This window comes from Coloeus monedula, assembly GCF_965178545.1.
Source record: "Coloeus monedula genome assembly, chromosome: Z".
Taxonomy (NCBI): domain Eukaryota; kingdom Metazoa; phylum Chordata; class Aves; order Passeriformes; family Corvidae; genus Coloeus; species Coloeus monedula.
The window spans coordinates 75,113,743-75,137,502 of NC_138822.1; the positions used below are offsets into that span (position 1 = coordinate 75,113,743).

The following is a 23,760-nucleotide window of genomic DNA, read 5'->3' on the forward strand; positions in this document are numbered from 1 at the left end:
TTTTCAATCACTCTGGGTCCGGAGTTGACACAGCCATCAGAAAGAGAGGAGCTTGGTCAAGTAGCTGTGTTGGGGAGTATAAAAGTTCTATTAAAAGTTCGTGTTAATTTGCATGTGCATTGTGAAAAATAGTGGAATATCAACATAAAACTGAGCATCAACCAGGTCACAGAAATCATAAGGTACTTTTAACTTCACATTTACAAAGAGGTGTGAATAGGTCCTTCTACAGTCACCAGACTGCAGTCTGTATTTTATCAGTCTTAACAGAGCTCTTTCTGCTTGATTGCTTATAATGCTGATATAGTATTTTATACTTCATATTTTATGTAATATATTTTTAGTAATGTTCCAAAAACATTATTGAGAAAAGCTCAAATAAGCCAATATTAAAATTACTAAAGAGTTGCTAAAAAACCTAAGGTAAACCATGGAAAGGTAAATATCATTGAACTCACTAAAGATGAAAAATATGTCCTCTTAAATACACTTTTTGATTGATAAGAAAACACAGCCTACTTAGCGCTAAAATCATCATCTGAAGTTACATAATTTCCAAGTATTTTAAAATGAAGAAATGTTTAGAGTAATTTCCTATTTCCATAAAATGCCATGCCTAGAAACAAGGCAGAAAATCTGTTTTTCTACTTGCATCGTGCACATGCAAAGGACATCCCCAGCTAGCCAAGCACTGTCCTGGGCTGTAATCAAAATGAGACTGAGATCCAGTACTGGTCTAATATATTGAGTGTGTTTCAAGTGCCAATAATGAAACCAGATTTTCTCCAGATTTTGAATATGCCTTGCTATATGTGAGATTTTCTATGTAATTTTTTAAGGTGGGAGCCAAACATTTTTACAGTCTGCACGATATTTTCAATATAGGTGTGTAAAGGGTATGTGGTTTGATTTTTCATTTCTGGCCTTAGCAGAGCTGGTGTTTTGTAACACCTGATTTTGGTTTTGGAGTGATATATGAATGCCTGATGGCCACATGCAATTGGAAATGTGGTCATGTCCCAGACAAGACAGGACATCCTCTCCTTGGGCACAACCAAGAGTCTGATCTTTTCTGGTAATGCTGAATTAATACAGAGAAAGTTCTTAACTAGGAAATTTTTGTATGTGCAAGAACTTTGTGGTTTTAAATACAGCCACAGGAAATAGAGTAATCGTTAATGAATTTGGAGTAGATGAGCTGGCAAACTGAAAATGAACAGGACTCTCTGTAATGAAATGTTAGCCAACACTGGGTAGAAAAACCTATTTTGTGAGATCTTCAGTCACAGTGGGTGCTGCAACATCAATTTTTGGTGGCTTTTTTGTTACCAAAGGACTTGCTAATAACACACAATTGAGGCTGCAGGTAGATCCATAATCCTCCTGACAGAAGTGCTGCTTTTTAAAATTTTGACTCCTGTGAATAATGTTAGCCTTTCCAGTTTTGGACAAGAGTATGTCCATTACACGTTCTATTAATATTTTTCCTATGGCAGGCAAATCCTCACACACCAGTGGTCTCTTGGGTGTTATTTCCCGTGCAAATTCCGATTGCAAACTTAAAGACATTTTTAGTTTTTAATTATGATGGTGCTTGGTAAAATGATACTGCAGCAAGGAATACAGCCCATGCAGTGCCTCCCCTAAGAGTGCAGATGTCTCCAAGTTATTTTCTTACATACTTTCCTTGCCTATGGCCTTTCTTTGCACTATGAGTTAATTGATCCAGGATTTTCTGATATAATTGTCTTAAGCTGCTGACAATTCGGTTAAGAAAGCAGCTGAGCATGTAAACAAAAAATAAACTCCATATGCTTTCATCACTCTTGCAATTAGGCAGCACTACTGATGGTTGGCTTATCAGGAACAACAGTGGGATTTTTTCCTTCTATAATTGAGGATGAGGTTGTGCCTTGATGACTGACCACCTGGGACTTCAAAGCTCTAGGAGAGAGACTTCAGCTATTATCCATGCTGTGATCATTTGGTGTTTCTCAGTGATAGCAAAAGAAAACAATGGCACCCCCAAATTTAACTAGTTCCTCAAGGCTTTATGTGATGCTGAGAGAAAGGCTCATTATGAAGTTCAGACCAGAACTTTAACTTGCTTGGTGGGACAGAGCAGAGTCTTTGACCTCAGCAAAGTTTTAGTCTCTTTTTCTTGTTGATTTACCATAGGGCTGCATATTTGGCATTGTCAAAGTGGAGGTTGCAATCTGCCTTCAAAAGAGAATGGCAAGTGCAGCGTCCTCACAGCTGTGGGCTTTTTTGCCATTTCACATTCAATGTAAAGACAATATATGAAAAGAACAATAAATCAATAATTGCTATAAAGTAGAAACCTCACTTTGGTTATGTTTTAGTACTGGTATTTGCACCAAAGGCTTTTATCAGCCTTTAGTGGCACTGGGGATAGCCATCAGAGTATAATTAAACTCCATTTAGAGGGTTTAATTTGTCCTTTGCTGCTGAGGGAATCATTCCAAAGCTTAGAGTTATAAAGGGGATTTAATCACGAAAGATTAAATAAATCCCAGTTACATTTGACAAGCATTTCACTCTTCAATAAGTCATATGATCCATAATTATTCTCCTAAAGCCTAATTAGCTCTGTTCCTTATTTAAATCATATCTCTTCCACAAGACACTCCTGGCGTGGCTCGATCTTGCCTTTTTGATGCATGTTTCACTAATCAGACTTTTCATCCATCCAGTTAATCAGCCCTTCCCTGCCGTGAAGCCCGGCTGCTGTACTCCCTCCCTGCTCACCAAGCTGCTTTAGATGTCTCATAACCCAGCCTCAGAAAGCTTGTGTGGCCAAGTGCCCCGGGGCAGATGATAGCAGGAGTCAAAGGCCAGCATGATAGAGAGCAGTGTGATTTAAACCTGTCTGAAGAAACCTCTGAAGAGATTTTTGCTGGAGGCTTTCATTCCACCTATGACCTCCTCCACCAGGACAGACACCCACTTTATTCTCTTTATGGAAATTTCTAGTTTCTTCGTTTAGAACAGTACCATCTCTCTTCAGCTTTCATGTCCTTTTTCCAAGTGAGGTTTCTTATCAGGAAAATCTTGCAGCATTTTTCCCCAAGGTGAATACAGTTTCGGTATCGTACTGGGCATGTGTCATTCTGGCAGTGTACATACTTAGCTCAGGAAAAAAAAAAAAAATTCAAATCTTTTACCTAATCAAAAATTCCTCAGACAGAGTGCATGAACTTTTCCAAATACTTGAAATTATTAATAGAGATGCCTTCTGAAGTGTAATAGCAAACTTGAATGTTCCTGCTAGCAGACATGTAATCTGTTCCCATCTGTATAGTGCTGGGGAACATTTGTCAAGGTTCATTTGGCTACAGTTATCCCTTGTTTTTCCCCTTTAGAACTCAGTTGCAGAAATTCCGAGGTGTTTTCTGTTGAACAATAACAAAGAAATCAGGGAGCTCTCATGCACACTAATGGCTTGCATGTTATGCCTGAAATCTTTAGTGGTTAGCTGCTCTGTGCAGATGCTGTTTGCTCTGCACCAAGACCTGGCTTGGAGCTGGAGGCCAGATCTCTGGAGAGTGGTGTCACACTTCCAAATTGTCTATGGCTAAATTCCTTAAAAGGAGGCACAAACCTGCCCATATGTGTGTGTTTATCACTAAGTGACCAGACTGCCTGGGAGCTCAGGTGTGTAAACCCTGACACAGGTATCAGAGTAATGCCTTGCAAATACATCTCGATTCCACAGATTTATCATGCCGTGCTGATTTTTATTATTATTTAATTTTATTTGATGGTGCTCCAAGTAGACAGCAAAAAATATAAACCAACACAAACCCTGCTGCGGGAAGGAAGAGAGCTAAATGAGGAAGGAATCGATTTGTTGGACTGATACTGGACAACTTCTTTTCCATTCTGTTTGATAAGATTGCTTATTGAGGCCAAGCAAAAGCCCAGGCAAGATGTGCAGTTCCATCCATGCTCACACAGTGGTGCAGCCTGCCCCCCTCTGCTGATGTGTGGGCTCAGAAGGGAATTAATGAACCATGCTTAAGGGAGGCAGCAGGTTTTTGGTTCAGATTGTACCGTCTCCACACTAGAGATTGTGAGATATCTGTCTCCAGCACACCCTTTGAGGTTTGCTACACTGCCAGAGCTGGTGCTGATGCAGACAGGGGGTCTCTGGCCTAGCTAGAGCTCTGTACAAATCTCCAGGGTAAAAGCAGCCCATGAGATGGCAATCACCATGGTTAGGACCAAGGAAGGTAAAGCTTATTAGCAAAGCCTGGGGCAGAAGGACCCCCTGGCAGCAGTGGCAATTCAGAGCTGCCATGTGCATGGCCAGCACTCTGCTTTGATCAGCATCTCAACTCCTGATGTTTCTGTCCCAGTTTCTTCCAAGTGACATAAACTCTGCCAGCAAAAATATCATTCAGCATGCTCCAAATCATTCAACACTTGAAAGATTCCTTAAAATCAGTCTGTGCTCTCAGACTTTTGCACAGAGAGATTTCCCAAGTGGTCAGAGCAGATGTCAGATGTTCTGCTTCGAGCATCTTCCCAGTTTTCCCCTTCCTTAAAACAGAGGGATACACAGATATTTCTTAAGTTGCAATCCATAGGAGAGGGGAATTACTTTGCTACATTTCTGAAGACAGAACGTTTTTCCGTGGAGCTATGGTATGTAGTCCTTTGGAAATGAGAAAGAAATTTAAAGAAATGTAGTCCTTTGGAAATGAGAAAGTCTGAGTTCTGAACCTGAAGCAGTCGATGGTGCATGGACTTTTCTATTTTCCTTACTCAGGCTCTCCTTGTTATCTTGTGGATATCCTGTCGAGCTGGGTCTGAAAACAAGTTCTGTGGCCAGAGCTGAAGATGAGATGTATCACCAAGAGAAAAAGAATCTTGGCTAATTTATATAAGCATAACTTTTTATAGGCTTTTCTAACATCAGCTTTAAACAGCTGAATTAAAATTTAGAACACAATTTGATTTTAAAAAAAAAAAAGGAAAAGAAAAATTGCCTGAGGAAACATCCCGTTTTTATAAAAAACCACATTATTGCAGAGTGCACCTCTTGTTGTGCCAGGTCCGCTTCCTTTGGCACAGGTGAGGAGCAATGCCATTGGCATGGACACTCCTCATATACCCTGGAGGCTGGGACACTCTGTATCACTCCTATTGGGCCCTCTCCCTCTGGCACTGTGGACCATTTCCTTCCTTACCCTGCACCCTGAGCTGTCAGTAGCACCCAGCAATGAGAAATCTCTTATCCAGCCTGAATTAATGCACTCTGAGTCAAGTGTGTCCCTCTCAGCCTTGCCATGCTGCCACTATTATGTGTGCCAGGATCATGCAATTCAGATACAACCTTACAAAGAAGGATGGAGAGGGATAAGGACATAGTGGAAGGAATGAGGACAGCAAAGAGCTTAAGAAACAGAGAACTAGTAGAAAAACATACAAATTCCCAGCTCTGGAGAGGCATCCTCCTGAGAGGCACTTTGCTCCCTCACACAGTGTACCTTTGCAGCTGTAGTTTAGTCCCAAAGTGTGGATGAAACTGTTAAGAAACTTGAGGCCATTCCAAGATTTCAGAGCAGCTTTGTAAATGCACCAAAGCCTTTGTTTGACCTTTCCCTGTAATCCCATGAGTGCAGCATTGTTTAATCAAAAATGATCATATCATTATTTTTTGAATAGTTGTAATAATAATAATAATTGCTATGTGATTTCTTTTTCACAATTTTTATACCAGCAGTCATTTAACAAAAATAGCTGAGGTGTTTACATAATTGAGAGCTTTTAAAAAGATATTGTCTACATTGTCCTGGTCCATTCAAATTTTGAATAAATCCTGGGCCAGAGAAAGCTATGGGATGTTTGAAATTGTTTGAGGGGGTAAAAGGATACGAATCTCACTGGCTTTAGAGAAGCCAAGATTTTCAAAGGCAAATTAAGTCTGTTTACTTAATTTTTTCAGCTAGGAGTCTGGCTCTTCTGGGATGGACTGGGGAATATTTTGAAACCCAAACCAATGGAGCCAGGACACAAAGATGTCTCATTTCCTCAGCCAAACTCTTTGCCCGAGAGGTGAAGAGCTGGCCAGGTTCTGGATGCTCTGAGGGTCAGTTTTCCTGCTCCATCACGCACAGACGATGGGTTTATTGGTGGCTGTGTGGGTTGCCTTACCACTGACCATGAGGGCAGTTTAGGATGCTTTAGGCAGACAGGGATGCAGCTCCCTGAGCACAGCGTGCAGGGGCTGCAGCTCCGTCTGGAGCGGAGTCTGCTGCAACTCTGTGAATTTTGCCACCTTAAAACACCCACATGGCAAAAACCCAGCTCTGTTGGTTCTAGCTGCTAGACTCCACATTGTGTGTGCCATCTTCTTGGGCTGCCACCTCCCTATTGCTGGGACAGGGATGCAGGAGGAAAACCATGCCGTGCTTGGCCATTTTTAATACTCTTTAAGCTATTGCTTAAGACTGGGGTAGATGGACTTTTGTTCTGACCTACCTATGGCAGTTTTGTGGTCTTATCATCACTGGTTATTTATGCTGCTCTTTTGTGTAATAATTTCCAAAATAATCTTGGTTTACAGTGTTTCATCTTTCTGGGTATTTGGAGAACACATGCATGTACTTAGTGAGGTGACAGGCTGATTTAGTTTCTCAGTAACTTGAAAATAAAATGTCCGTTAAAAAGCCATGAAAGATTTGAAGAGCCAAAATGCTACACTCAAAAATGACAAAACACTCTGAAATTTGTTTTAACAGTTTGGATGCACTAATACATTCCTTTTATCTCTCCTAAACTTCTTGGCTCACTAAAAAGATTCCTATCCAGATTGTCTCTAACAAATTCATCCTACACATGGGTTGCACAACTAAAACCAATCTTAATTGTTCATTCTTAGGCTTTCAGCGGTATTATCAAATTCTGGATTGATCGTTGTTTTCTAATCTTAATTATAGTGCCGTTTTAAGTGCACAGAGGGGCTTTAAAAATAATTTGAGCTGGGATCATGCCAAAAGCTGCATCTGGATTCCTGGAGGATGAGGGAAGCTTTGAATCAAACATCTGGCAAGTTTGCTGGATAGAGAAAGGCCAGCACAGTACTCTCAACCTGTGCAGTTATCAATGGGAGCTCTTGGCTGCTGTGGCAGAGTTGCTCAGCCTTTCCGTTTCATTGGGATTCTTGTGTCCAAGGACTTGCTTAACACCTGAGCTGATGATTCCTGGCTGTCCTGAGAAAAAGTTATGCCTGGGGGACAAAGAGACAGATTTCTTTGTGGTGGTGGGGGTTATTTTTAAGCTGTTTTCTGCAGAGGGACTTGAGAAGATAAACAAAAAAAGAAAACAAAACAAAACAAAAAAAGCCAAAAACATCAAGTGAAGGACTCCCAGGCTATGCAGTATCCCTGTGCCTGCTGCAAGCTGCCTTCTTTGGCACTTTACACTGGTGGGATCCCACTCTTGTGGTACCACATCCCAATGAGCCCAGGTCAATCCTTGCAGTTTTAGGGTCCGAAGAGGAGCTTTGAAGACCACTTCCCTCTCTATCGCCCTTATTGGACCTCGTTGATGTGACATACACAATGGCCTGACTTTGTTGCTAATAAAAACAGTGATGGCAACATCCTGAGTGTCCCACTGGAAATGCCGTGTTTGTTGTTCTGCTTGTACAAACTGGTGTTTTTCAAGCAGAGCTCCACCCGCAGTTTCATGGTGCAGAGTCCTTGCTGGCATTACAAGTTTCTCGTGTCTCCCCCCACCCTGGTGCTTGTCCTTGCATTGCTCTGCCTGCACAGCAGTTTCAGGCTGACACAAAGAGTGTTCACAAGCAAAGCTGTACTTCCAACCTCACCCACAAGTGCTGTGTTTTTTGTTTGTGAGCAAGCAGAGTGTTTGCAGGGACCAACAGCAAAAATTCACTGGTTACAACAGAGTCCCGAAGCTTTGTGAATTGTCCCCTAAATTATTCGTGTTCAATTCTATCTTTCATGTCTCAGCCCTGAAGTGAACACCATGAGACAAATGAGTTAATTTCAATTATTAGCAAAAAGGTGAATATTATCTTGCAGGGGCAACCAAAGTTATGTGTGTTTTGTGCATGTACATTTAGAACGTTGTATGCTGATGTCAAAAGGTATCCTGGAAGCTGGGCAAACTTGGTGCTCTTCATGTCACTAAACTTAATACGAAGAAGTTTTCTCTCTTAACTCCAAATAGCAGACGTGTCTGTTTAATTCATTTGTTTTTATCATCAGAAGCAAATTTAACTTCAAATTTCTGATTTCTGAAGTTGGATCAGAAATACTTTCCAGGTTTAAGAAATCATTTTGATGTCTAGAAATAGGAAGAAAAATAGCTTGTGTCCAACGATGCTTATTTATAAAGACTTTAAAAGCGGGGGGAAAGAAGAAACAATGTAGTTTTTGTGACCTGAGCATTTGGAACTCACCCAAACCCGTTTGCATGCTGAGTCCATCCATTACACACTTTGTCAAATCTTTCATATAATCCCACTGTCTCTGCTCTTAATCTTAAAAAAATAGCCCTTTGTTTTGTATGTGACTCTGGAGGATAAAGAATAGAGACTGTCTGCAGTGTTGTCAAACCTGGGTGGGCATTTTAATATATCTTATGCATTTTTCTATTGTGTAAGGGCATTTTGCTCCGTGTGCGCGAGTCCGCTGAGTGTCCATTGTTTATATCCTCTGCTGGTGTTATCTCCAAATTCCTCCCCTTCTCCAAGGGAGTAGATTTCTCCACAACAACTTCTCTTCCAGGGTCAGAAAAGATGTCTTTGTGGGGCCACTGGCAAGGCACACAGCTCTGCTCGTGGGCTGCCAGAGGGGCGAGTGCTCCTGCAGGGAGAAAGCCTGTATTAAGATTTTTTCTTGAGAAATAGTAGGAAAATTGCAACACCTCAGGAGGCAGGGGGATGCCTGGCTGCTCTGCCAAGGGCAGACCATGCGCGCCACGATGTGCAATTGGGAACTGAGTCTCTGAATAGACTGAAATCTGCAGCTTCCATTTCCACTTTGATTTTAACCTATATTTTGTGAGTTTCCCTGTTTTCTGTAAAGGAGCGCTTTGGTTGCAGATGCTGTGTACAGCTGTTTATTGCTTTGTGTTGATGCAATTGGCGATGTCAAGTCCCAGTCCGTATCTTTGCATCTCTCAGGAGAGCCAGACACATTCAGCTGTCAAAATGCCGTGTTCTGGTGAGAAGGGAAAGGAAGGCAGCTTTAAATCTTGGATTTGCTGAAATTGTTTGTCACCTATCCCCTCCATTTTAGCTCATGGTCTGAACAGCCTCCCTATGCTCCCTGTGTTGCTGAAAAAAAATGCAAGACCTTAGATGCGCTGTTATTTTAAGACTAAAACAACATTAAACTCACCCAGATTATGCAACTAAGAGTTGCATTTCATAGCTTAGTGAGTTTGTATACCATTAACCTTTTCTCAGCTAACTCTGTTCTTCTTGGTTTTGCCTTATGTCCATAGCTCTGGGGTTATGACTGCTGGTACCCTATAACATGTCTCAGGGAAATATTTGGAGTTGTGGTTGGATTGGTATGGAAGTGATAGAAGGATGGGTTACTCTGTGGCAGCATCTGTCCAGAAAAGCAAAAAGTATCAGCTGGTTGCCTGCAAAGTCTCTTGTCAATTCATTACACATTTCTTTTTTACATAACTTATTTTCTGGCTTTTTACCCAACAATGCTATTGTCATTGTGCCAGCTGAAAATCTTACACCTGCAGGTGCAGCTGGTCCCTGGGATCATTTGTTTAACAACCTCCCTATAACGTGGTCATGCAGTGCCAGCATTTTGGTCCATGTCCATGTTTTTTTCCAGGGATGCCTGTTAGAGGATGGTTTTCTTTTTACAAGCCAGCTGATGAAACAAAACAGAACTGCAGTGCAAGCCATTGCCAGAAAGTATGTGAATATTGGGACTTAAACCACAAGAAAGCCAATTCTTTGCAAGCTGCAGCAGTGGAGGCTCTCTGTGTTTCACCCCATGAGGGCAGCTGAGGTGACACCAATGAGATGGGACGATACCAGCTGGTGTGGACACAACCTTCAGCTGTGGGATCTGTAGGAATGTGGCGTTGGGTAAAGGTGTTTTCACTTAGTTAACTGGAGCAGTTTCTTTGGTTCCTGTGCACAGAAATGGTCTGTGCCTGTTTTTTGGTGGATCCTCCCCTCTCCTGTGTGACGTGCTTACGCAGGGGACTGGGGTGAGCAGGCTGCAGATGCTCTGCACAGGCCTGTGCAATGACAATAGTTAAAAACTCAGCACTTCTGGCACCTCCTACCCACCAAGCTGCAATGCCACAGCCTAAAGTGCTGCTTAAAACCACCAATAACATTGAGCTAGGTGATGCTGATGGTCCACCAGTCCCAATATGTCACCTTCATCAGTACCCAGAGCCATTATCCTCAGTAGTCTGCTGTAGTTTCCCCCAGTTTTCAACCATTTTCAATTCAGGGACTCATAGAACAGGAGATATTTTCTATAAATTCAGTTATATTGAGTCAAAATAATGGATTACTCTTGCATGACTTAATTCAACTTCCTCTTTGACTGAAGAAATTTTTATCATCTCTTGGCAAGGAGCTCCACATTTCAAATAGCCATTGCGTGGGTAAAACTTACGTTTATTTCATTTGTACCTGATTCTTACTAGTGTCATCTGATGCCCCCTGTTTCCTGCAAGATCCCAGTGATTTAGTGTCAGATGGTACAGTGCAATCACACATTTTGAGACTTTTCAGCCTGGCAGGCTCCCAAATATTTTACAGACATTTATTCCGTAGAAGTTACTCCAAGACAAAAGTTCCTCCTATGAAGTCTCTGTTTCTAATTCCCCATATTTCTTAAATCTGGTTTCTGGGACAAACATCTCTTAAAATGTATTTTCCGTTAAGTAAAAAAGTTTCTCATTTGTAGTCAATTAGGAAAGAAATTATTGAGGGATGCATTTTCATTGAGATTTTCTGCAGAAGCAGGGAGGAATTGTGGCCAGATATAGCACAGGCAGGTCTGCACCTACAAAGCCTGGGGCTGTTTCTGCTGGCACACAACACATTTGGCTCCCCAAAACCTCCATACCTGACTGCTATGGCACTCTTAGGGGCTTGTGGCAGGTTTCTAGGCTTACCCTGGCCACTTTGAACCACTGACGTGATGCATTTCTTCCCTACAGCTGGTCCTCCAGCACTGTTGCTGATTTCTGTGCAAGGGCTGTAACCTGACCTTGATCTCCAAAGTGTCTCACCTGCTTTGGGTTGATGTGTGAAAGGCTGTACAGTGCCAACAGCCCAGCTTCAGGGATTGATCCCCCGCCCTAGGGCAGCACTGCCTTGTGGTTGTGGCTGGGGCCAGTTCCCTGCATGGGTTTAACCCTGAATGTCCTGACCAGACACTTTCCAGAGACCCCAGGACATTGTTTCACCACGTGGCTCATTCATCCTCTCACCTCCCTTTTTTGCCCAAAACATGTCCAACGGGTAACCTGCAGGTTGTTTGGTTCTCATCCCCACTGGTGGGCCTGACATTGCTGAGGCCAAGAAGCAGCTCTTCAGTCACCCATCCTTAGGCTGGTGTATCACCATGCTGGGGCCAGCTGGGAATGTGGGGATTTCTTCCCTTTGTCAGCTTCCCAGAGAGGTGGGAACCCACCAAAGCAGCTGCTGGTCCAGCATCCATCTGGGCTTGGTGTGCAATGACCATCCCTGGGACAGATGCATAAGGAGATTGGGAAAGAGGAGGTGAGTCTACTGATAACTCTCCAGAGATGTGTGCTCTGCCACAAGCATTTTCCATAGGTGACTTATTTACACAAAGCAGAGATCATGGGATTTACTGATAAACTGTGGGAAAAGGGGGAGCTGGTGAAATGAAGACTTCTTATCTCTGCATGATGTAGCATGCAACCCAGGATATAAATTACCATTTTCACCAAGTACTACTGGAAAGGCTGTTCCTGAAAAGCAGAGGTAAATCCCATGAAGCATGCTAAGCAGCTGTGAGCTTTTTAACTAAACTCAGGATAAGTGGCTCCTCAGATAACTCCTCAGATATCTCTCAGCTGTGGGTGTCATTTGGGTGGGAGACATCAGAGGATGAGAAAAGGGCTTATTTCTGTACTTTCTGGGATGTCCTCAGGGTGGCTGTGAGAGGCTGCATGCTAATGAGTTCAGCAGCTGCTGGAAGTGATATTTTCCCACTGTCAGCACGGATGCTGTGTTACCAGGGCTGGATGTCTTTAAAATGAAGGATGCCTATGACAGGTACCAAAACTCCTCCAGTCTTTGTGGGCTTTTTTTCTTTGTTTCTTCTAAGATTTAAACCAGCTATGCTCTTACCATCTCTTTTAATTTTGTATGAGTATTTGACATCGCAGGCATAAAGTGCGTATTTTTTAAGCTCTTGGAAGCATTTCTTAAGTTCTGCTAATGCCCAGTATTGACCTTGCCAGTGGGCTGCTCTCCCAAGTGCCACAGACACAGGATGGTGTGCCAACAAGAATCTGCAGAGCAATTCTCACTGAGTGCCCAGGTATGAAAAGTCTCTCTCTCACGTGGCCATCCCCTCTTGTGATTACAAAGGATAAACAAACCCCTGTAGACCAGGTTTTCTGAGAGGTTCAGAGTCAGGTTTAATTATGTATTCCCCCAAACAAGAGTTAGATTTTATTATTTCTAGAGATTCAAGCCTGTTGCTAGAATACTAATGCTACTAGTTAATCTTTCTTGAGGCAATGTAATTTTTTCTTGGCTATGTAACTTATCTTCCTTTGCAGCGAACAGATGTTCTCACTGGATTCCTCACATCTCTGAGGTCTCTTTCCTGAATGTTTTACATTCAGTTAGAATTTATGAATGTGTAGAAGCTCCTTCTGGGATGTGCTGTGTTTCTTCCCAGCAAGTTTCCCAGGGCGCTGGGATGTCTGTTGGCTTTCTGGTGTTTCGTGGATTTGTGTGGATGCAGCTTTCCAGATTGCTTCATCTGCCAAGGATCTCTTCCCACCTTATGCAGCTGATAATTAACTTGCATTAATTATTATTAATAGCAAGGGCAGGTCATTATCCTACTATTTCACTTAATGTTGGAAACTGCCAGAATTTTCATTCTGAATGTTTGTCTCTAATTTTTAACTTCTCAGCCCATAACATAGTATCTGTAATGACAATGAATCATTAATTTTTACATCATAGTGCATGTGACATAATGAGAGGTGGTGGTTTTCTGGTCCTTAATCTTTCAGCTTTGATATGCCAAGGTTTTTTGCAGGCACAAATATATGGCTGTCCCTCTGGGTCAGTTTTGGGTTTCTACACTTTACTTGAAGGTGCAGCTTTCTGAAGTTGAGCATCTGCCATCTATACTATGATAGGTAGTCTGACATGCCTGCACTGCTCCATGAGCAACAGCAAGTACAGCTAATCCATGCCATTCCTCATACACTTTTCCAGTTGAACATACGCAAACAATTTGAGCAGAAACTTCAGCTTGGCAGTATTTGGGTAACATGCACATGGGACAAAACTTTCTTCTGTTATGGGATTACCTCATGGGAGAAGTCCTTTGATTCATTCCAGTTTGGCCTTAGAAATACGTTTTGGTTTAGTTGGTGAATTTCTAAAAATGAAGTTCAGACAAGTAGGGCAATGGCTTAGACAAATGGATTATAACAGTTATAGCTGTTCCGTGCAGCTTCTTCATTATTGTAGCTATGGAATTAAAAAAACCCCAACCGTTTATATTTGTTTTGTTTTTTCTTACAGCTCATGGCCAAAACTAATTCTTGAAATTACTGATTTAAAATAAATGTCAAGCTCATGTGTTTACAATCAAATTTATCTTTTTAAAGTGTGCGGGGTGGAGGGGGTGCCTATCCTCCCTGTCTGTTTTCTTTTCACCTCCTCTCACGTTATCTGGAGAAGAGTGTGATACGTGTTATGGATATCATTTATCTAGACTAACATATTAAGGAAACTTGGCAAAGGGAGACATGGTTTGCCTGCACTGACTGCACACAGAGGATGTGCACTGGGCTGCTCCCCATCTCCCATCTTTTATCTCTCCTGGTTATGCTGTGCTGGCCCCCGTCTATCAGATCATGAGCTTTAAAGCCATCAGCGCTTTTTCAGGCTCAGACTTTGCATTTCAGTTTTCAAAACTTCTCAGCACTCCTAAAATCCCAGTTTGGAATCAGAAAGAGATGTGTGTGCTCGAGTGCATCGGTGTCTTGTTCTGGAAAATGCTGCATACATCTTTAGAAAGGAGACTGTTTAGTTCAAGTGTGGGTCTTTCAATCACATTTGACCATCTTGAATCCTTCTGGAGTTAACTACAGCTGCTGGGTGTCATTAGGCATGTTGCTTTGGGCTAATCCCAAAGGGATCTTGGTATTGCAGTGGCTGACTTCTAGGCACCCAGCTACCTAATGAATTCCAGATCCCAAAGTCAGACATTCAGACATATCCAGGGGAAACAAAGTACCTGAAGGAGCACCATGGAAGCCCATGAGATGGGGATGCTGCCTGAGAAGACACTGGGGAATTTTATGTTAAATATTGCTCAGTGCTGCACTGTCTGCCTGGAACCTTTTCCTGCAGCTTCGGGATTCTTCAGGATTGCATGCACCTTTTTTTAATGGGGAAAGTGGAAAGATCCTTCTGATGAGCCCTGTTTGGCAGTGGAAGCTTTGACTCAGGTATTGGGTGCTTGGGGGCTTGGTGATGGCAGAAACGAGCTGCTGGTGCCCTTCTGTTTCATCCCTGGGGGCGAATGGCAGGGCTGCCAACACCAGAACTGGTGTGGAACTTGAACCGTTAATTCTTAATTGTATCTCAGCTTCAGTGGGAAGATGTGTCCAACTGCTTTTCAAAGGACTGGGCTGGATGGAGAAAAAAAAGCCTCATGGAAGCTGGATATCAGCAAGACAACATTTACACATTTGGCCTGTGAAGCTGTTTTAGCGTGTCCATCCCCAGTGCGTAATACAGTCCGTCAGTTCACAAGGCTGAAATACCTCTGCAAATAAAAAGCAGCCATGCTGGCAAACAGTCTTCAAAGGTAGCGAAATAATCCCTAAGGGGAGATCTGCTTTTGTGTGGAATTCCCCAGCAGACGGCTGGGAGATCTTAACAAACAAGTCCTTTTAAACTGCCATGTACTTTGAAGCCTGAGTGAGCATTCATTCATTCGGCACAAAAAGCAACAGTAAGGGGGGGGGGGGGACAAGGGGTGGAAGGGCTTAGTCAAGGTGAAAATGAAGTTGGGTCTTTCCCCAAAGCCACTGTGGGTACAAATGAATTGCTTCACTGGAGGTAATAAAAGATATGTTATCCCACATTTAATAAAAAGCAACAGTGAAAATACAAAGAGCTCATTTCAGGCTTCAGTTATCTGATGTTTATTGCACACAGGCCTTTTTCCAGGACAGAGACCCAAGAAGTGTATTGCCCTTTGAAGTGTGGGCTGTGTGGCCACTTGCCCATTCGTTGGTTTACGGCTAAATCTCCTTGATATGGTCCACTTTCATCTTTCCAGTGGTGGCAGGGGCCTCTGCAGAGGAGAGGGGGTAAGCAGGGTTCTGGATGTGCACTGGGGACAGGGCAAATCAGGGAGTGCTTCACCCTTGGAGTGTAGGTAGAGAGGATGCAGCATGAAACAGAGGCTGGGCTCAGGGAGATGTAGAGCACACATAGCTTTGAGCAGAAGTGATCTCCTTGGCAGGACTGTGGGGACCACAGGCTTTCCAGTGAAAAGTGCTGAGCAGAACTATTGTGTTGAGAGTGTTCCCTTCGACTAGGAATAACACAAACTGGTCCTAATTTTGCTTACCCCACTTATTTTCAACTCTCATTAGAAACCATTGAGTTATCTGTAGTGGTTAGATCATGGTATTTGGAAAAAGAAGTTTCTTGACAGTGCATTTCCTGCTAACTAAGACACTAAACTCTGTATAAGAATCCCCACTAACATCAACAAGCTTTGGGCTCGGGCCATTGTCCACTTCCAGGCAGTAATAACCTCTGCACGTTTTTTATATCAAAAGCAATTATTTTACAGATGAGCTGCAATAAACTGCCTGAGAAGTTTACCTTTGTCATGCTATATGGGCAAAAAACATCAGTGGACTTGAATCACTGTCATTTTTAAGTTTTCTTGTATGAAACAGTAACGTAGTATTTAACCTTATCTTACTTTTCCTTATGTTAAAGTTTTTTGCACCAGCCTCATGTTTGCAAGCAAGCCGAAAAATTTCCAGCAAATGGAGTGGATTAAGATAGTCTTTTTTCAAGGAACTGTGTTGTGAACATTCTTAAAATAACATCTTTCTTTCCTCAAAAAGTAGATTGGTGTGCTGTGATATCATTGTGCAGTCATGACTTTGAGAAACAAACTTATTTATATTAATGAAAAATATTTCAGTTGAAAGTGCTGTCAAAACAATCTCCAGGAAAGTCATTGTTGTGGACTGAAAAGAATGCTACTTCACATGTGTTTAATTATTGGAGGGAAAAAAATGAATCTTGCCTTGCATCACAAAAATCAATCTGCAATAACAGGAAATCCTGAGCCATGTATGCAGAGGTTCCTCTTTCATTGTAACTGGCAATTGGTTCCAGCTTCTAAAACCTGTCTAATTCTCAACTGCTACAAGAATACTGCCTCAGCTGGATTATACACAGCAAAGCTTTGATTGGGAGTCTGTTTTAATGCTGTAAATCAAATCGCCAGCCAGCAATGGAAATAACTTGCTGGTATGCAGGGATGTTGTGCTGCTTTTTGCTTATGGATGTATAGGTCAATTGAAACAGTAAAGTGTCCAAATCCATCAGCAAGAGGATGATTATTATCCTCCCTTCCTCAGCCTGTGCATGCCCCTGTTTACACAAGCTAAGGAAGTAAAAGTGAGGTCTGGATTGCTGTTATTTGTGCCATCCCAGAGCCCTGCATTCCCAGCTCTGGTGGAGAATATTTGTACAACAAAGAGCGGGAGCAACAGCCCCATTGCCAAAATGTTGTGCCTTTTGGGGTAGAAAGACAGCAAGATGAGGATAAAGGGCATTGGGATAGTGCAAGGGAGCTACACAAGAGTGTTGGTGCTATGTCACCAGTGAGCCTTTTCAAAGTCTTTGGTGTACACAACAGCAAAGGGGTCAGCCAAGGGGCTACACAGCAGCTGCTGCTTCCCAAATGTAAGACACAGGGAATGAAACTAAGACTGTGCGGGGTCTCCCTGCCAATGAATAGCATCAGCCTTCTCATCTATATGACACCTTATTTGTTACTAGTTTATGCAGTGTCTATGACACCTTTTTGTAATCTCTGTAGGTCGCTTAAGTAGGAAGTACTTTCACCACCTGTCATGTGGTGTTCCATGGTTCTTCTGCATGCCATGGAAGACTCACACTGATGCATGTGTCTTGGCATCAATGCTTTCAATCTTGTGAGTGGTTTTACTGACACTCTTTTGTATGTTCCTTGGTTTTCCCTTTCTGATCAGTTCTCTATAACATGTGGGGGTTTCTCATCCACTAATTGATTTTTCCACCTGTCACACACACATACATAGAATGCTTGCTTTAAAAAGTTCGCAAAACTAGATTACTGGGATCTTGGCATAACTTAAATCTTGCTCAGGTAATCAAACCTTTCAAGCAGAACACTTGATTCCTGCCCAAAAGTTGGCAGGAGGCACCATTGCAGGGGTCCCTGCAGAAGGATGAGGTGAGACTCCCCAATCTGCTGTGCTGCTCATTTCATGCAGTTCTTCCTGCCCTGCTCCAGTGCATGATCCATTGCTGCCCTAAAAATATACAAAACGCTCTCCTTCATTACCATTTCTGCATCTTCATTTGACTTTATTTGTCAGTATCTTTCCTGAATTCAGCTTTGGCTGCCTTGGGGAGCCTCTGGGACAACCAGATTCTCCACCATGATGTTAACATCACATTGAAGAATACAATAGGGGCTACCAGCTGGCCTGTGCATCCTGAGGGAATGTCTAGCTGTCCAAAATCCCCTCCTGGAGCCCCTTTGCAGCAGTCAAATACTGTGCTGTGAAGCCACCTAGCAGGTGGGTCAGGCCCCAGGCCTCTTTCTGGGCTTTTGCCTCACAATGCAGAGATGTGCTGGGGAGAACCTGGACCACCCTGGAAATTAATGGCTAAGCACACTGGATGTGCAGACAGGCACAGCCCTGATGCTCAGCTGTACCACAGCTGCAGCTGTAAGACAAGCTTGACTTGTATCCTTATATCACAATTATAACTTAAATTCCATAGATCTTAACCACCCGCTTTGTGCAGCCTCTGGATTGAAAGGCAAACACTGGCTGCTGTCTTCCAGAGCTAAGGCAGATATCTACTTTATCACTGTTTGATCGCTAGCTGAAAATTAGAAGGGAAAGTAAAGTCACCCCCACAGGTATTCAAAGTGGCTTCAGGAGAGGATGATCTCTGACTATTTTCAGATTCCTTATGCAAGGCTTGCACACTTCATAAAATTCATGTTCTGCATCAGCTGCAATTCTCATCTTGAAGGATCATTTTACAGGCTGTTACATGACTCACGTTTCTCCTTCCTTTGCCTGACCCAATTCCTCAACTTATTGTTTGCTATTCAATTCCTCTGATGATATTTGTCCTGTATATTTAGAGACGAATATGGCTGTCTCTTCTCTGTCTACCTGTGAAGGCATGCTCCTCGTGCAAGGATTTAGTGAGGAGCAATCTTCTGCTTATAGGGGACTTCTTCTCTTCCTACCCTTTGCCAAGGAGCTGATGGGTGTCCAACTGCTGTCCTGCAGCTCCATCACCAGAAACCACCACATCTCCAGGCAGATCAAACCGCTGACTGGCATGACTTGGAGAGTTAAACTGTAGCTATAACAGGATCACATCAGGGCTTGCCTGATGTCTTCATTCATCATTAAACTACAGAACCCCCTTTCTAATATTTGGATTCTGAGCCTGTTTACCCAGGGATTTATTGGTTTATCTGCACGGTGAGTCACTGCCCTCTGTTTGGAAAGCAAATGTGTGATGCTGCCCTGTGGCATGCTCAGAGCTGGACGATGGGGTGGCTCCACACTGAGCAGCATCAGCAGCTGGTGGCACTCAGCTGCTTAATGCTTTTTTAATGCAAATGTTCACAAAACTGCTTCACCTCAGGTCTCAAATTGCACACGTGGCATCTGTCTATATTTACATATTATGTCCAAAGGCATGGGGTGGCCTGGACTGTTGCCATATGTTACAAGATGAAATTGCCCTTTCATAAGCTAGATTGAAAGTTGGAGGCATGTTTTCAGTGTCACCAGTTACCTAGTTGATGTCCCTAATAGGTGGCATTTTGGGGAGTTTAGTGTTACCATTCTGCCACGTTTGAAAACCAAACCAACAGTATGAGCACGGAGAAAAATTACTGACTGCAGTGTGTAGATGAAGCATTGCTAGGTCAAAAATAACCCATGGAAACAGGACACTGTTATTTGCAGTGTATGTAAAAGTAAATCACAGCAAACAAACTGGCAAAATCAGTGCTGGAGAATGCATGGATGGTTTCTCTGCTGAAATCAGTGGGCGAGCTCACGGATAAATTACAGGCACTGAGAGCAGCAGGAAAACAGGCTTAAGTGGTTTGTAGGCAAAAAAAAATCTTGCCTTATTCAGATTCTGCTGGATAAGATACCCATTTTTAAAGTAAAGATTTGACATTCAAGCACAAATTAATCTTTCAGCCATTGCCACCAAGGCTACCTGAGTTATTTGGCAGCACCATGAGCCTGGCTGTGGTTGTCAGCACTTGGATGTTCTCAATCCTTTGCAGAGCAAGGCTTGTCATTCATCCTGCTGGGAGCAAACCCAAAGGACCTGGGATTGGTTGAGCACCACAAGTCGGGAGCAGAGGCTAATTGTATTAAAGAGTTCACAAACAAATGTGTCAGAAAACAGGAAATAACAACACTTGGGGCATGCTATCTCCTGATTTAAGGGCAAAAATAAGAATTTTTAAATATTTTGTTGCCTGAAACAAAATTTCTGTGAAAGAAAACTTGAAATGCTCTTCAAATTATCTGGATTTTTTTTCTATTGAAAATGTCATCAAAATTGACACAGTCATGGAAAACACTTGAATTGCAATTAATCAGCATTTTTCCTGTACTGGATGGGTCTGCCTGGAGTTTTTGACCTGATCTGTTCAAGTCAGAGACAAGCCACTTAGGAGGGAGCTCCTGAGAAATAGTTTAAAAAAATGGGATTTCATTTTCAATGGAGATAACATGTATATAGATTTGTTTCTATGATAATGGAATAAGATTACTTTGAAAATTCATAGAGCTGAATTGATTTGCTTGACAATATAGCACAGAGTAAAATCTCACTTCTTTGTGGAGCACAATTACAACAAATACTTCAAGCAACCCCATCCTCTCAGTTATTATCTGTGACATGATTGCGTCAGTACCACTCATTTTGTGAGTAATAACCATGTTGGGATCAAGTAAGAGATAACACAAAGTTGAGGGGAGGCTCTGGAAGATGGCAGGAAAGAATAGTTTGGAATGAAACAAGTTGCACAGCACCACTGCAAAGCTGTTGTGGCAGGAGCCTGTGGATGCACCCTGCCTGCCCTACAGAGAATAATCCATGATCTCAGTGTCAACAAAGTGCTATTAATAATTTTCCTGGGAGCCTGGAACACACCATTGTTATACACAAAGAAAGGAAAAGTAAATAAAATAACTCCTATTGTAGCTATTTTAAAATGCTCAATCTGGAATCCTGCTTTTCAAAAATACTCTGTTTTGGATTTTTGCCTGCATGTGAACCAACTCCAGCACTTTTCTAGCCGGTGCTGTTCAATCAAAAATGTGGTAAGGTAATAGGGGTAATCCCTTTCCTGCTGTAATTCCACGGGGAATAATTTAATTATGTCAAGGATAGCTGTGTTAATTATTGGATAGTAAATGAGGCATTAATAAGTCCCTGGACATCCTGCTGGATTGTGAACTTCCACAGTGCATGTAAGGTTGTTTTTTAAAAATCTTTTTTAGTGGTAGTACGTGTTTGGAAGCAATGGTCATTCTGACACCTGTGTCAAGAGTTATTCAGATGAGATAAGGAGGTATATTAAAAGTGCGCCCTACAGTCTTTGAAAACAAAGATTGTCTGTGGCATTACTGGCGTGTATCACACTTCTTTGAGGTGTATCTGAAACATTGGATGGGTGGCAGCTACAGAGGCACAATAAAGTAGCATTTTTGGCAACCTCCAACATGATTGAAACAGTCTGTGTGTTCATGAGAAGCCCAATCCTTTTTTATTTACTATTTTTCCTCTGTTATTTATAAAACATTGCGGCAACATAAATATCCTACATTAAAAGCTTATTGTATCCTGTTTAAAATAGTTGTTTTGTTGTGTACAAGCCGTATTTCCTGGATACTTCAAACTGAATTTGCCGGCCAGATTTTCCCAGTGCTTATAGAAAGATTTACTCTGACAAATGCAGATAAATGCATGTCTCTTGAGTGCCAGTAGTGCTTGACCCTGGGCTGTAAAGCACCCTTGCTGGGGGCTCCTGCAGGGATGCTGCTAGGTGGGACCTCTGATTGATGCTGATAAATTTTACAAAATTGAAGTGTCTCCATCACGAGTGGTGCAGTAAAGCTGCCACGGAACACGCAATATTAAATGGATTACCAAAGAGCCTTCCCACTGGTTGCCTGCCTACCTCCTGGAAACAAGCACAAGAACATTTTTTTGTGAAGGGAAAAGAACAGAGTGTTTCCAGTGAAGTATCATAATTTGTCCCCTAAGGGTTCATTGAAAAATATCCTTTAGAGTAATTATTTTTCATTGGGATAAGAAAGGCTGTAGAATTTTAGATGTTGTGTGGGTTCTGGAAAAACCCCAGCTAGTGAACAAACTTTCTTTTCACTTTGTGGTAAAAGCTTATTATTCACAGCAAAGAATTCAGCCTGACAAGAAGCTCAGATCTGACTTCCATTTTAATAGCCCTCCTCCTGCCCTCTGCTCTAATCTGGCAGACTTTTGCGTTTTCTTACATAGGTTTTCATTTTACCACAAGCATAATTTCAAGATGCAATAACATTGTTCTCTTTATTGGGTTGGTTTTGGTTGTTGCTTAGCTAGTAACCCAAGCTGGCACTCCAGGTCCGTGGCGTGACTCACCCCGGAGGAATGTCCCGACTGAAGATTTGCCCCAGGCCAGCAGTGGCCTTCCAGCCTTGCCGGGTCAATGCAAGGTGTATTTGTATCCTTTGCATCCCCTCTGCTGCCGGCCTGGCATATCAGTAGTTCGGCTTTCACTGATAAAGGAAAACGGGAGAAAAATACCTCCAGTGCTAGAGGAACACCTAACCCTTTGAATCAGAAAGTAAGGTACAAATGAAGGCGGAAAGACATCCTTTTTTCTTGCGTTTCCGTGGGCGTGGTCTAAGTCGAGGTGAAGCGGGCAACCTGGCAGCGCCGGAATGCTGAGCATCCGAAGGGCAAGTGCCCCTGCCTTCCCGCCTGCCCACGGCTCCCCGTCACTCCTCTCCCACCCCAGCAGCTTTGGGCTGCCTCCATCCTTGCACAAACACAAGGCTTTGCTGCGTGTCACCCTCAATTATGGCGACGCAGCTGATGGTCTGCGCTCATTAATCATCGCGGGGAGGAATGCTGGGGAGGGAGCTGTGCGGTTCTCTCTCTCTCGTGTCCTTGCTGATACAAGGTCTTCTCACATTCTGGTATTAAAAACATGACTCCCTCTTTATCACTGTCTGCAGACAGGGCACAGCTGCGGCCAGCAGCACCAGTCGTCCTGAGGCTCAAACAGGCAAAGCCTTTTACTACCCCTGTTCCACACTTGTGGGTGCAGAGGACAACCCAGGCAGAGATGTGCTTCCTACACCATAGCAGTCATGTGCATCCCAGCCAGTGGGACAGCCACAGAGACAGCCGAGGTGAAAGCTTCAAAGAAGATGCACGTTTCTGTGACTTAATAAAAACAAGGAGAGGTGAGCTCTGTGCAGGTACAAAGATGGGTGAGCACAGTGTGTCCCCTCCACCCCACCAAGGCTTGAGACACTCAGCTCCCTGAGAGATTAGGCCCTGCAGTTAGTAAACACAGACAATAAGTCTTGGGTTTCCCCCCCTTCCTCTAGTGTTTTCACTGCCAAGCCCAAATTTTATGTGTAACAGATGGAGCTAATCTGCAAACTCATAGTGCCTGTTCATCTCCCAGTCTTGACCTTTGCATGTAGAAAATGGCAGGGAATTCATATGAGCTATTTTAGCAATCTCTGGCAGCTTGATTGACTTTTAAGTGCTGAAAAACATGTCTTGCATTTAAAACAGAGTTCATTAGAATAGCTGGGGTTGCTTAGCATCATTGCAGTGATGTGTTTAAAAAGAAAACTAGAGAAACCTAATAGTATAGCTGGCTTTCTGGCTTTGCCAGAGATTTGAGAAATATGAAATTAAATAATATTTCAGCACAGAGTCAACTACAGGAACTTACTTAAATTCACTTTGGAGTAGTGGCTGTGTTATTAAGCTTTTAAAGTAAAAAGAAAAACACAGGTAGCTGTTACCTTGCAATATTACCAGCATGAGAAATTCCTGCCCTGTGGTTTACGTTTCCCTATTGTACAAGAGCATGAAGGGAAAGGAGATGGGAAGCAATGCCTGACAATATTCTGTGTGCAAGTGTGTGAAGAAGA

At 42.7% G+C, this 23,760-nt stretch overlaps 1 protein-coding gene across 1 annotated transcript in view; it reads left to right on the forward strand.

Moving 5' to 3' along the window:
* Positions 1–23,760, forward strand: part of CCBE1 (collagen and calcium binding EGF domains 1) — a gene marked incomplete at both ends in the record, with an annotated part of 92,663 nt that overhangs the window by 23,319 nt on the left and 45,584 nt on the right. The window lies entirely within an intron of this gene.